Raw genomic sequence first — 12,091 nt, forward strand, 5'->3', positions numbered from 1 at the left:
GTCCACAAATGCCTCTGCTAGCCTAACTTCACAATGTTATCTTTGGGTTAATACACCCTCATATCCTGTGGACTAATTTAATGTAACATGAACTAACTGATTGTGTCAAGGGTGACTTATTCAGTATCTCAGAACTACCCACTAACAGAAATGGGAGAAATCTATGGTGAGTTTGCCTTCTGGGAAGAGTGAGGAAGGAGTCTATTGGCTTTCTTTTCAAAGTTTTGAACTAAACTAGCATAAATGCTTATAAATGGAGTTAATAACGACCCTTGGTGGAATTCCTGATACTATTTCCAGGGTCTACCATTCATTAGTGGGGTAAGGGGGGAGTGTAGTTAGCCACAGTAGGGAAAGTCATACAAAGGCTATCCTGACCTCCCTCCTGCTAGCAGGCCAAGGAGACATATGACTGATTCAATCTACAGAAAATATGTGAGATTTTTGTATTTTTATTTTTTCTACTGAGTTCTTTATTGAGATGGATCTCTTACAACAATTGCTTGACTCCACATCCTACAAATGTAAAATGGCTGACCTAGTTTACCTCCCTCATTTGAAAGATGAGGAAATAGAAATTCAAAGGAGTCAAGTAATATTTCCAAACCAATTAGAAGCAGATCTGGGGATAGACTCAATGTCTCCCACTTCCCAGGAAAATGCTCTTTCTAACACACCATACATTCTGGATTCAAAGACAATGCAACAGAAGGCTTCTCCTGGCATACTCCTCATAGCAGGGTTATGGTCTTTAAGAAAAGACAGGGGTAACTTTTTTGTCCCTTACAAATAAGGCCTTTGATGATTAGTGGATGGGGTGCAGTTGCTTTAATAGAATAGAGCAGCTGTCATTGTTTCTACTCCAGAATAAGGGGCAGAGCCAGGCCTGGGTAGATCCTGTGGAATGGGAGAAGAGACTCCTTGTGAAGCAATGGATGAGGAATGATGTCAGACTGTAAGACAGTCAGGAAGCATTTATCAGAAAAGGCCATGATCTCCCACTGCATCCAAGGTCATCTCAAGTCATCCTGATCCATATCTTGCCTCTGGACCCAGAGGTGTCTGGAGGAGATAGTGAAGCCGGTGGCTTTGCACAACCCCCCCTCACTTAAATCCAATTCACTTGCAAGTCATGGCATCACCTCCCTGATGTCATGGTCCTCTTCCAGAAGGAAGGACAAACAACAACAATCAAGTGCTTGCTATGGCAAGTGGTTATTTAATTTCAGCTTCATTCAATAAATATTTATTAAGTACCTACTATTGACCAGGCAACACGCTGAGTGTGAGAGCTACAAATAAGAAAAAGAGACAGTTCCTGCCCACAAGTAGCTTGTCGTTTGTTGTTCTTCCTTCATTCTCAAAGACGACCAAAGACATCACAAGCATACTGTCTTGGTTTGTGAGTGGATTGTATTTAAGTGATGCAGAGCAACTCAAATCATGAGCCTCACTCTCTCCTCCAGAGTCATAGGAGTTCAGTGGCAAGACATAAGCCAAGATGATGGCTATGGTCCAGGATGCAGTTGGAGATCTTGGCCTTTTTAAGCTGGGATCTTTCCCAGGTCTCAGTTTGTCTGAGGCAAAGCTCATTCTCCAGGAGCTTACAGTCCAAGGCAGGGGAAGTCAACACACACAAAAGAAAGCAGAAAGGGGTTACTAGGAAGGCTGGGAGCTCTCTATAAAGGAAGGCATTGAGAGGAGTTTAGTGCACAGCCCTCCAGCCCACCAATTAGAGAGAAGAGGCAATTGAGAGTAAGTTGGGAAGGTGGAGACTATCAAAACCTGAATCTTTCTTCTGGTGAGGAGATCTCAAGTGACCATCTTCTCCTGGGAAGAGGACATGATATTCTCTGGAGTCAAAGTCAAACAGAGCTGCAGATGGAAAAGGAAGTTGTTAAGTTACTATTAAGGCACTATGTAAGGTACTTAGGTTACAGAGAAAGATGAAATACTGTCCCTGCTCTCAAGGAGGTCATAGTCCAAAGGGTGAGACCTCATGCAAACAAACCATGCTACACAGGAGAAATTAAAATATCAACAAAGGGAAGAAACTAGAATTAAGAGAGGATGGAAAAGGCTTCGAGTAGAAAGTGGTATGTTAGGTGGAAGCTGAAGGGGAGCCAGGAGGCTGAGATGAAGAGAGATAGTGTTCAAGGCATGGAGGAGAGCCAGTGAAAATATACCATCAGGAGGTTGAATGCTTTGTGTGAGGAACATGCCATTGTCACTGGAGCCCAGAGGACATGGTGGGGATTGGGAGGGTGTAATGAGTAAGAAGAATGGAAATGTGTAGTGAGAAAGGTTGGTTATGAAGACTTTTGAATGCCAAATAAAGGACTGTGTATTCAATCTTAGAGTTGAAAGGGAACCCCTGAAATTTGTTGACTGAGGGATGACTGGGTCAGATATGTGTTTTAAGAAATTCAGATTGAACTTCTGGGAGCCAAGATAGCAGAGTAAGCAGTAAATTGCTGTCACTCTCCCATATTGACCTCTGAACAACAAGAAAATACTGCTCCAGCAAAAATCCTAGAACAGCAGAGCCAGAGGAATGATGAGGTAGAGTAGTCTCTTTGCCTGGGAAACTTAGGCAGATCAGCAAGAAAGGTCTGTCTCGCTCTGCTAAAAGGGGAGTGCATTCCAGGACAGGAAGCATCTTATCAAGCCTGAAGCAAGCCACACCTCAGCAAACTAGTGGGAAATCCTGAATCCCAGGGAGGTAGAGCAGACAAATGCCAACACCAGGACTCCCCACATGCCTTAGCATAGCCAGGGGAACCAACACACTCTGGCTCAGAGAACCACCACGTGCTTCAGAGCAGCCCTTGGCAGGCAGGCATTCAATGGCCAGACCTCCACATGATTCAGTGTAGTCCTGGGGAAATGCAGAAAAATCCCACTTGGCCTTAGCAAACACCAGACACTACCACTAGGACCCTAGCTCAGCACCAGGTAAGCTGCCAGACCCCAGCACACAAAGCCAGTGACCAGGCCCCTGGTGCCCAGTACAAGAAGCTTGAGACACTGCCGCCTGAGCTCTAGCAAGAGAGCTCAACTCCAAAAGCCAAGAAATAGACAAACAAGATGAGCAAAAAGCAAAAATGAACATCAAACATAGAAAACTACTATGACAGGTGTCACCCTGTGGTGACAGGGATGATTAAAATGCAAATTCAGAAGAGGAAAACAGTATTGATATACATGCATCTGAAACCTCAAAGAAGAATATGAATTGGTCTCAAACACAAAAAGCCTTCTTAGATGAGTTCAAGATGGATTTTAAAAGCCAAATAAGAGAGGTGGAAGAAAATTTGGGAAAAGATTAAAGAGGTATGCAAGAGAGAGTCAATAAGGTTAAACTTTTTGCATCTCTACATGGGAAGATGGCACTCATTATTTGACAAAAACTGCTGGGAAAACTGGAAAATAATATGGCACAAACAGACCAGCATCATACACTGTATACCAAGATAAAGTCAAAATGGTTGCATGATTTAGACATAAAGGGTGAGACTATAAGCAAATTAAGAGAGCAAGGAATACCTGTCACTATGGAGAACAGAAGAATTTATGACCAAACAAGAGATAGAGAACATTATGAAATTCAAAATGGATAATTTTGATTACATTAAATTAAGGAGTTTTTGCAAAATCAAAGCCAATGAAACCATGATTAGAAGGGAAGCAGAAGCTGGGAAATAATTTTTACAGCCAGTGTCTCTGATAAAGGCCTCATTTCTCAAATATATTGAGAACACGATCAAATTTGTAAAAATACAAGTCACTCCCCAATTGATAAGTGGTCAAACGACATGAACAGGCAGTTTTCAGATGAAGAAATTAAAGCTATCTACAATCATGTAAAAAAATATTCTAAATTACTATTGATTAGAGAAATGCAAATCAAAACAACTCTGAGGTACCACCTACCCCTATCAGATTGGCTAACATGACAAAACAGGAAAATGATAACTGCTGGAAAAGATGTGGGAAAATTGGAACACTAATGCATTGGTGGCATTGTTAACTGATCCAACCATTCTGGAGAGCAATTTGGAACTATTCCCAAAGGGCTATTAAAATATGCATGCCCTTTGACCTTGCAATAGCACTTCTAGGGCTGTATCCCAAAGAGATCATACAAATGGGAAAAGGACCCACATGTACAAAAATATTTCTAGCAGCTCTTTTTGTTGTGGCAAAGAATTGGAAATTAAGGGGATGCCCATCAATTGGGGAATGGCTGAACAAGTTGTGGCATATGAATGTAATGGAATACTATTGTTCCATAAGATATGATGAGCAGGATGTTCTCAGAAAAACCTGGAAAGACTTACATGAACTGACGCTGAGTGAAGTGAGGAGAACCAGGAGAACATTTTACACAGTAACAGCAACCTTGTGCAATGACCAACTTTGATAGACTTTGCTCTTCTCAGCAATATAATGATATAAGAAAATTTCAAAAGACTCATGATAAAAAATGTTATCCACAGCCAGAGAAAGAGCTACAAAATCTGAATGAAGATCAAAGCATACTATTTTCTCCTTTTTGCTGTTGTCATTTTTTCTTTCTCTTGGTTTTCCCCTTTTGTTCTGATTCTTCTTTTACAAAATTACTAATATGGAAATATGTACATGTATAACCTACATCAGATTGCTTACTGTCTTGGGGATGGGGGAAAGGAGGGAGGGAGTGGCTAAAATTTAGAGTTCAAAATCTTACAAAAGTGAATGCTGAAAACTAAAATGAATAAATAAGTAAATATAAAAAAAAAACAAGAAAAAATTCAGATTGACAGATGAGTGTAACATGGATTAGAGGCAGGGAGACTAATCAGCAACCTGAATTACTGCAATGGTCAAGGTAGGATTTATGAGAGCATGCACCAGGATGATAGCAGTATCAAAGGAGAGAAAAGGGTATGTTTGAGAGATTTTATGAAGGTAAAATCAACAGGCATTGGCAACAAATTTCACTGCGGGAGGGGAGGATAGGACAGTGAGGGGTTAAATATAACACCTACATTGCCAGCCTGGGTGCTTGGGAGAATTGTGATGCTCTCAGCAGTGACAGTGAAATTTGAAAAAGTTAGCGAGGGGAAACATGACAAGTTCAGTTTCAGGACATGCTGAGTATAAGCTGTCTGTGTGATATCCCATTCAAGATGTCCAATGGTAGTTAGAGATGTGAGACTGGAGGTCTGTAAAGAGGTTGGGGCTAGATAAGTAGATTTGAGGACCATCAGCATAGAGATAATAATTCAGTTTATAGGAGGAGATTGAGATCACTAAGTGAAATAATATAGAGGCAGAAGAGAAGAGAGCACAGGGCAGAGCCCTGTGAAGACCCACTGTTAACTGCTATGACCTGGATGAAGATAAAACAAACAAGACTGGAAAGGACCAGTCAGATAGTTGGGAGGAGACCCAGGACAGAGTAGAGTCACAAAAACCTAGAGAGGAAGGAGTTTTAAGGAGAAGGGCATTCTAGATAGTGTCAGAGGCTGCAGAGAAGTCAGGAAGGATGAGGATTGAAAATAGACCATTGACCCCTCCTTCCGCTTTCAGTGTCCCTAACAGCACCACCCCAGCTTGAGAAGGTCCCCTTGGTGAGTCAAGCCTGCAGATGGAGAATGTGGCAGGAAGGGCTGCTCTCCCTACCTGGGGAGGGAACTTGAGGTGTGGAAAGCCCTGCCTCAGGCTCTGGACCCCACAATTTCCAGTGATATGTCAAGTAGGAGACCTTAGAGAACAGCAGCTTTTGAAAGACTCTCAGCTCAGAGGTGCTGCTGAGAACAAGCTCTACTGGGTAGAGGACAGAGAGCCGGGTGGGACTGAGGTGTTCCTAGCTGTCCTCAGACTGGAAGAAGTCCCCAGGCCACCACTTTCTCCTTCTCCTCTTCTTCATCATCCTCATCATCCTTTTCACTGGCTGAAGCATCAAAGGAGGGCCAAGGGAGAAGGAAAGGGTGGGCAGGAACTGTGATCCCTATCCTGGTGTCTGGCCTAATCCCCCCACCCCACTTTAACAGTGTTTTGGGAGTGGGAGCCTTCAGAGGCACTCTGGCCTGGAAGATAGAAGGACTGGGAATTTTCCAGGGGGAGCTGGCCCCCAGCACTGGTTTCCTTGGAAGGACTCCTTCATCTTCAAATAACCTCTGACACTTAAGAGGCGGGGTCAATGTTCTCAAAAAAGATAAAAGTTGACTGGTGACTATTAAATGAGGAAGCCAGGGTAAATTATGAAATTCTTTTAAAAAGATTAAAAATACTTCTATCTGGGAAGGAAAAGGGAGTTGGAATCAGAGTAAAACACCAAGATTGGTTTATTGAGAGGGGATTTTGAATGACTCTGGAGAAAAGAAATTGGGTCTTAAGGTAGGAAATATCTAGAATTATGGGGTGGGGGAAGAGAATAGAAAAGATAAAATACAAACAAGGGCAATAACAGACTGCATCCTTTCCAGTTCCTGCATTCAACCCTTCCCTTCCCCACTCTTTTCTTTATCCCCTCTAAGCCTCCAGGGCTGCATCTTCAAGCTCCACACCTTTCCAAGGTTTCCTAGCCGCCATCACCCCTTCCCCAGCTCCTTTTTTCCGAAGCTTAAATATGCTTCCTTCTCTTGTGAAGGCTCTCTGGACACAGGGAGTCCCTAAAAGTCGGCTGCCTTGGGTGGGAGTCAGGAGAAAGAGGTAAGAGGAGGGGTGGAGAGAAGAGGTTAAGCTTGTCCAGGTCTACCTGACAGAGGAAGGAGAGCCCTTCCTGTGGGGGAAAGGAGAGAGAAGTTAGAAGGGGCTCAGAGTTCGTTCTGGCTGCGGGAATGAGAACGGAGAGGGGAATCTTGTCCTCGATTTGGGGGAGGGGGGGAAGGCTCGCTCTCCACCTCAACCTTCCATCTTACCCCCCAGAGGCAGGAGTCCCTCCCCAGTCCGGGAGTGGTTAGTGCTGAACATTCTGAGGGGAGGGGTCTCGGTCCTCCCCAAGCTGAGCAGGAAGGGGAGCTGGAAGAGTGACGGAGAGGGAGAGGGAGGCGAGCACAGACGGTTCAGGCTCCCGGCTCACCCTGGCCGCAGCTCCTGCTTCTCCCTTTCGCCGCCTACTGGACTTAGTGCTTCCCCTGCTCTGCAGCCGTCACCGCCTCCTTCGCTCCCACCACCGCCACCTTTTCCCTTTCCTTCTTTTCCCTTCCTCTCCCCTTCCCCCGTCTCGCCTTCACATTCCTTCCTCTTTCCTCCTCTCCTTTTCCTTCCCGCTAGCCCCAGGTCAGGAAAGATTAAAGCAGCAGGAGGTGAAATTTGCCTTCTTCGGGAAGCTGTTCCACTAGCCTTCAGCAGCCTCTGAGGACGTGCCCAGAAGGGCATGGAGCAGGGAGGGTCACAGTCAGAGGACATTCTCACTTTTCTCACTGGAGCCAGAGATCAGGCAGGTGCAGTAGGAGGTAGAAGTCTGGAAGGCAGGGGGAAGTCTTGTGTTTGGGGCAGAGGTCTCTTCTCTTTTACGCTCAGGGACACACCAAGCAGGAGGTAGAAGGTGCTCAGTCAGTGAAAAAACATTTATTAAGACACTGTGCTAAGTGCTGGGGTTACAAAGAATGACAAACACCAGTCCTTGATTTTAGAGAGCTCGCAGTCTAATAGCGAACCAACATGCAAACAATTACGTGCAAGCATGCCAAATAAAACCTGAATTGGGGAAAAAGAACAGAGGGCAGGAACTTGAATTAAAGGTTAATGAAAAAAGCTTCCCGTAGGAGCTGGGATTTTAGGTGATGCGAGCCAGGAGGCAGAGATGAGGAAGGAGAGCATTATATGCGTGGAGCTCTTCCAGGGAAAATGCCCCAAGTCCGGGGATGGAGTACGAGGGCAGGCCTTCGGATCCTAGATTATGTAAGTGGAAGGACCGTGGTAATCCCGGTCTGGGGTGGAGGTGTGGAAGATGGTTGTAATGTGTAAGAAGGTTTTGAATGGGGTGGGGCGGAGCCAAGATGGTGGAGTGAAAGCAGTGACTTGCTTGAGCTCTCCCACAAACACCTCCAACTATCTGTAAAAAACGGCTCTGAACAAATTCTAGAGCAGCAGAACCCACAAAAAGACAGAATGAAACAAATTTCCAGCCCAAGATAACCTGGATGGTTGATTGGAAAGGTCTATTTCACTGGGCTGGGAGAGGAGTGCAGTTCAGGTGGGCCATGCAGGCAAAGACCAGGGTTCAGCAAACCTGAAGCAGGCCTCAGGGGACTGAATCAAGGGTAGTTGTGACAGTTTCCAGACTTCTCAACCCATAAACACCAAAGATAACTTAGAAGGTTAGTAGGAAGGGTCTGTCAGACCTGGATGAGACAGGACCACGGTCTGGCCCCAGCCCTAGTGCAGCCCCAGGGCGGCAGCTGCTTCCAGAGCTCTTGGCCCACAGACAGTGGGGGAGGGGATCAAGCAACTGGTCAGAGAGGGATTGCTCTACTCCATCTCTCTTTGCTGGTACTGAGGCAGGATTCCCTTGCTTTGCAGGTGCTAGGATCTGAGTCTCAGTTCTGGGTGGTGGTCCTGGGGTGAAGTGGAGAGGGAATCCTCCTCACAGTTCCAAGGCAGAAAAGAGTGCTTGTGGTCATTCATAGACCAGAGCATAGGCCTGTGTGATTAAGGAGGAAAAATGTGGGCAGAAAATTTGGAACTCAAAATCTTGTGGAAGTGAAAGGTGAAAACAAAAATTAATTAATTAAAAAAAGGTTTTGAATGCTGGAGTATTGTATATTTGCTCCTGGAGGTGGTGGGGAGCTACCAGGGTATATTGATTAGGGGTTGGGCATGGTGGGACCTATGCTTTAGGAAGGTAACTTTTGACAGCTCAGAGGAAGGTAGAGGAGGCAGAGACCTGAGGTACCCAGCAGGATATTACAGTAGAACAGGAATGAGGAGATGAGTGTCTGCAGCAGGAAGGGGTGAATGAGAGAGATATTAGGGGGTTAAAAGCAACAGACCATGGCAGCAGATTAGGTACAGGAACATGGGAGTGGTGGTCGTGGTGAGTGAGAATGAGGAGTCCAGATAACAGGAAATTTACCAGCCTGGGTGATTGAGAGGATGGTGGTGGGATCCTGAGTATAGTAGCTTGGTATTCTAAATCTTTCTTTTTGCGTGTTTACACTTTTTTGTTTTTTTAATTTGACTTGGTTTGGATTTGGGCTATCATGTTCCTGAGAGTTTGTAATTTGATGCTTCTTTTATAAAGTGATTGGTGAATTCTTTCTATTTTCATTTTGCCATCTGGAAGGCTTTGTTGGTTCATAGGGACAGAACTATAGGCTGTCCTTTGGTCTGGTATCCATGCCCTGCTTCTTGCTCTGTGGGCTGGGCTAGATGCTGGAACTGAAACCCTGCTCTGTTCCTGGAATCTGAGCCATAATACTGCTCCTTGCTTTGGAACTTCTTCTTTCTAAGTAGGCCAGGACATCACCTAGGGCCTCCCTACCCTGGGACACCAACCTCATGGGCAGGGCCTCTTCTCAATCTGCCCTGGATCTATGACCCAGAACTGGGTAAATGGACAGCAAAGCTGACAGTTGGCACCTGTCTCCTCTACAGTGCCCTGGTCTTGGTCTCACATGCTTTGGTGTGGATATAGGACATCCTCTTGACCTGGTGCACGGCCTCTTCCTGGGCACTGGAGTGTTCTGGTCTAATCCCATCCCCAGTGTCCACAGGCCTCTCTGTCTGTCTCTCTATGATACCTTGAGCTGGACAAATGACTCAATGGGACTTGCTCTGGATTTCCTCATCAGGATTCAGTCTGGTGCCTTTTCTAGGTCTTTTTGGAGGAATTTTGTGGAGAGGAGCTTGTCTGTCTGTCTTCCTGCTAGTCTGCCATCTTGCCTCTACCTCCATAAGCCCTGAGACTGACCTCAAGCTCCTACCTTGGTCTGTAGAAGGACTGACCTACAAGTGGAACTTGTCTTATTGCACTGGTTTTCTGTTCTCACACCCATGAACCTTATGTTTAAGACCCCAAAGAATCTGGGGTTAGGGAAGAGAATGAGGGGACAAAGATGCTAGCATTGGTTCTGGGATTCAATCAGGGCTCAGACAAATGAAAAAGGCGTTATCTGGCCTGAGAGGGAGCACTTCAGATGGACAGTAGCTGCTAGAGGTACTGGGATATATACTTAGGAAGGAGATCTGTGGCAGAAGCAGATGGATATTCCTGGATCTCCTCACTATCTCTACCATTAACCTCTTCGTATGGCCAGGAGGGGCCAGTGGCAAATGAGAGACTGCCACTTCTCTTCTTTGTGCTCACACTAGATCCTCTCCACTCAGCCTTATCAGCCCTTTTCCCAGCTTCAGGGAAGGGATTTGGCTAAAGTGGATTTAGGAATAAGGGGAAGGTCATGTTCATCTCCATGGGACAAGAGAGCCCAGGCAGCTGAAGCACCATGAATGTCTCTTCTGGCTCGACACCCCCATGATATCATTGACTCTATGCAGCCTGCTGTCCTGTAGATTAAGTGTCCGTAACTCAAACTCATTGATTGTGTCCAGAGTTACTTGGTCAGTGTCTCAGATCTGCCTACTGCCAATCTATGGTGAGATTGCCCCTTACAGAGGTAGAATGTGGACACATCCCCCTATTCTGCTGTAGCCATGGTGGGCAAAGGAGAAAAGGAGTCTCACAGAGACTGCATCATCCCCAAGTGTCTGTTCCTTCTATTTTGTCTCATGTTTCCCCAGAAGTTGCCAGGAGAGCCCAGCCTGTGATTCATGGGCTAGTTTGTGTAGTCCTGTCCCTACTCCTGCTTGGTAAGGGATACTCCAATCCAAACTCCTACACTAGTCTTCTTGATTCATTGATCCTCCAAGGAACCAAACCCATCCTTTCTTATCCTGTTTTTTATTTCTTATCTCTTTTACCTTTCAGTGGAATAGTCTCTTCTTTATCATCTGTGATGTTAACCACCAAATGCCTTCAAAAAATCTGTATGATATAGACATTCCTCCTTTGGGAGAAAAGGGAGGGAAGCCTTGATGAAATACCCTAAAGATGGGGAATTTTCTCAAAATGGATACAGTGGAAGATGTTTTGTGAATGCCCTTGTACCAGAGAGCCCAGTGCTCAGGAATTGCTTTGTTTTTTATGAGGGTGCCAGTCTGGGTACCCTGAGGAAACATTCCTCTTGTGTGGTAGCAATGGACTGTAGAAATGAATGAATGAATCCATAAGAGTGTGTGTGTGTGTGTGTGTGTGTGTGTGTGTGTGTGTGTGTGTGTGCGCGCGCGCACACGCGCGCGCACCTGGGTGCTTGGGTGCTAGGGTGCTAGAACTACTGGAGTTTTCCGAGTTAATAGATACTGGTTGGTTGGTTTTCATCCTAAGTTCTAAAAGAGGACCAAAATGGTATCAGTATGCTAGAGACAAGTTTCAGTGTGTCCAGCTGTGGCTGATCAGACCAATACAAGCTCTGAATGCTCTACCACAGGTTGGGCACAGATAGTTCCTGTGAACATTTGGGGTAGATTCTCTACATTTGCACATCCTGTGTTTCCTTTGAGCTGTTTCAATTCTGCTTTGCTCACAGAGCACAGCACCTTCTCTGATGGGAGCTATTTAGTCCATAGATGTAGGAGATCCACAATTGTGTGTTTATTTGTGACTTGTCCTAAGTCCTCCCCACCTTTTGTCAAAAGACCTTTTTCACAACATTACCCAAATCAGGACATAATAACTTGACAAAACAGGATGTAACAAAGCCATGCTGAGATCCCTAAATTCTCAAAACCCTTCTCTGGTTATGTGAGGGGTACCTATTCCCTGTTCAGATCTCTCTTTATTAGAAGTCCTTATTCTCTTTCTTTTATTAAAATTTTAAAAAAAATTTTAAGTAACAAAAATCTATGCCATTTTTCTTCTGCCTGCTTTCTACTCTTTCCTCACATCTGAACTCACCCTCAAGATAGGAAGAAAAACAAAACCCCTGGACTAAATGTTATTCAGTCAGTTTTCTGTCATGTCCAATTATGTGTGAACCCATTTGGGTTCAGGGTACATGAGAGTTGCCATTTCCTTCACCAGCTTCTTTTACAGATGAGGAAC

Source organism: Vombatus ursinus, unplaced genomic scaffold (genome assembly GCF_900497805.2).
Source record: "Vombatus ursinus unplaced genomic scaffold, bare-nosed wombat genome assembly UNPS02014811.1, whole genome shotgun sequence".
NCBI lineage: Eukaryota > Metazoa > Chordata > Mammalia > Diprotodontia > Vombatidae > Vombatus > Vombatus ursinus.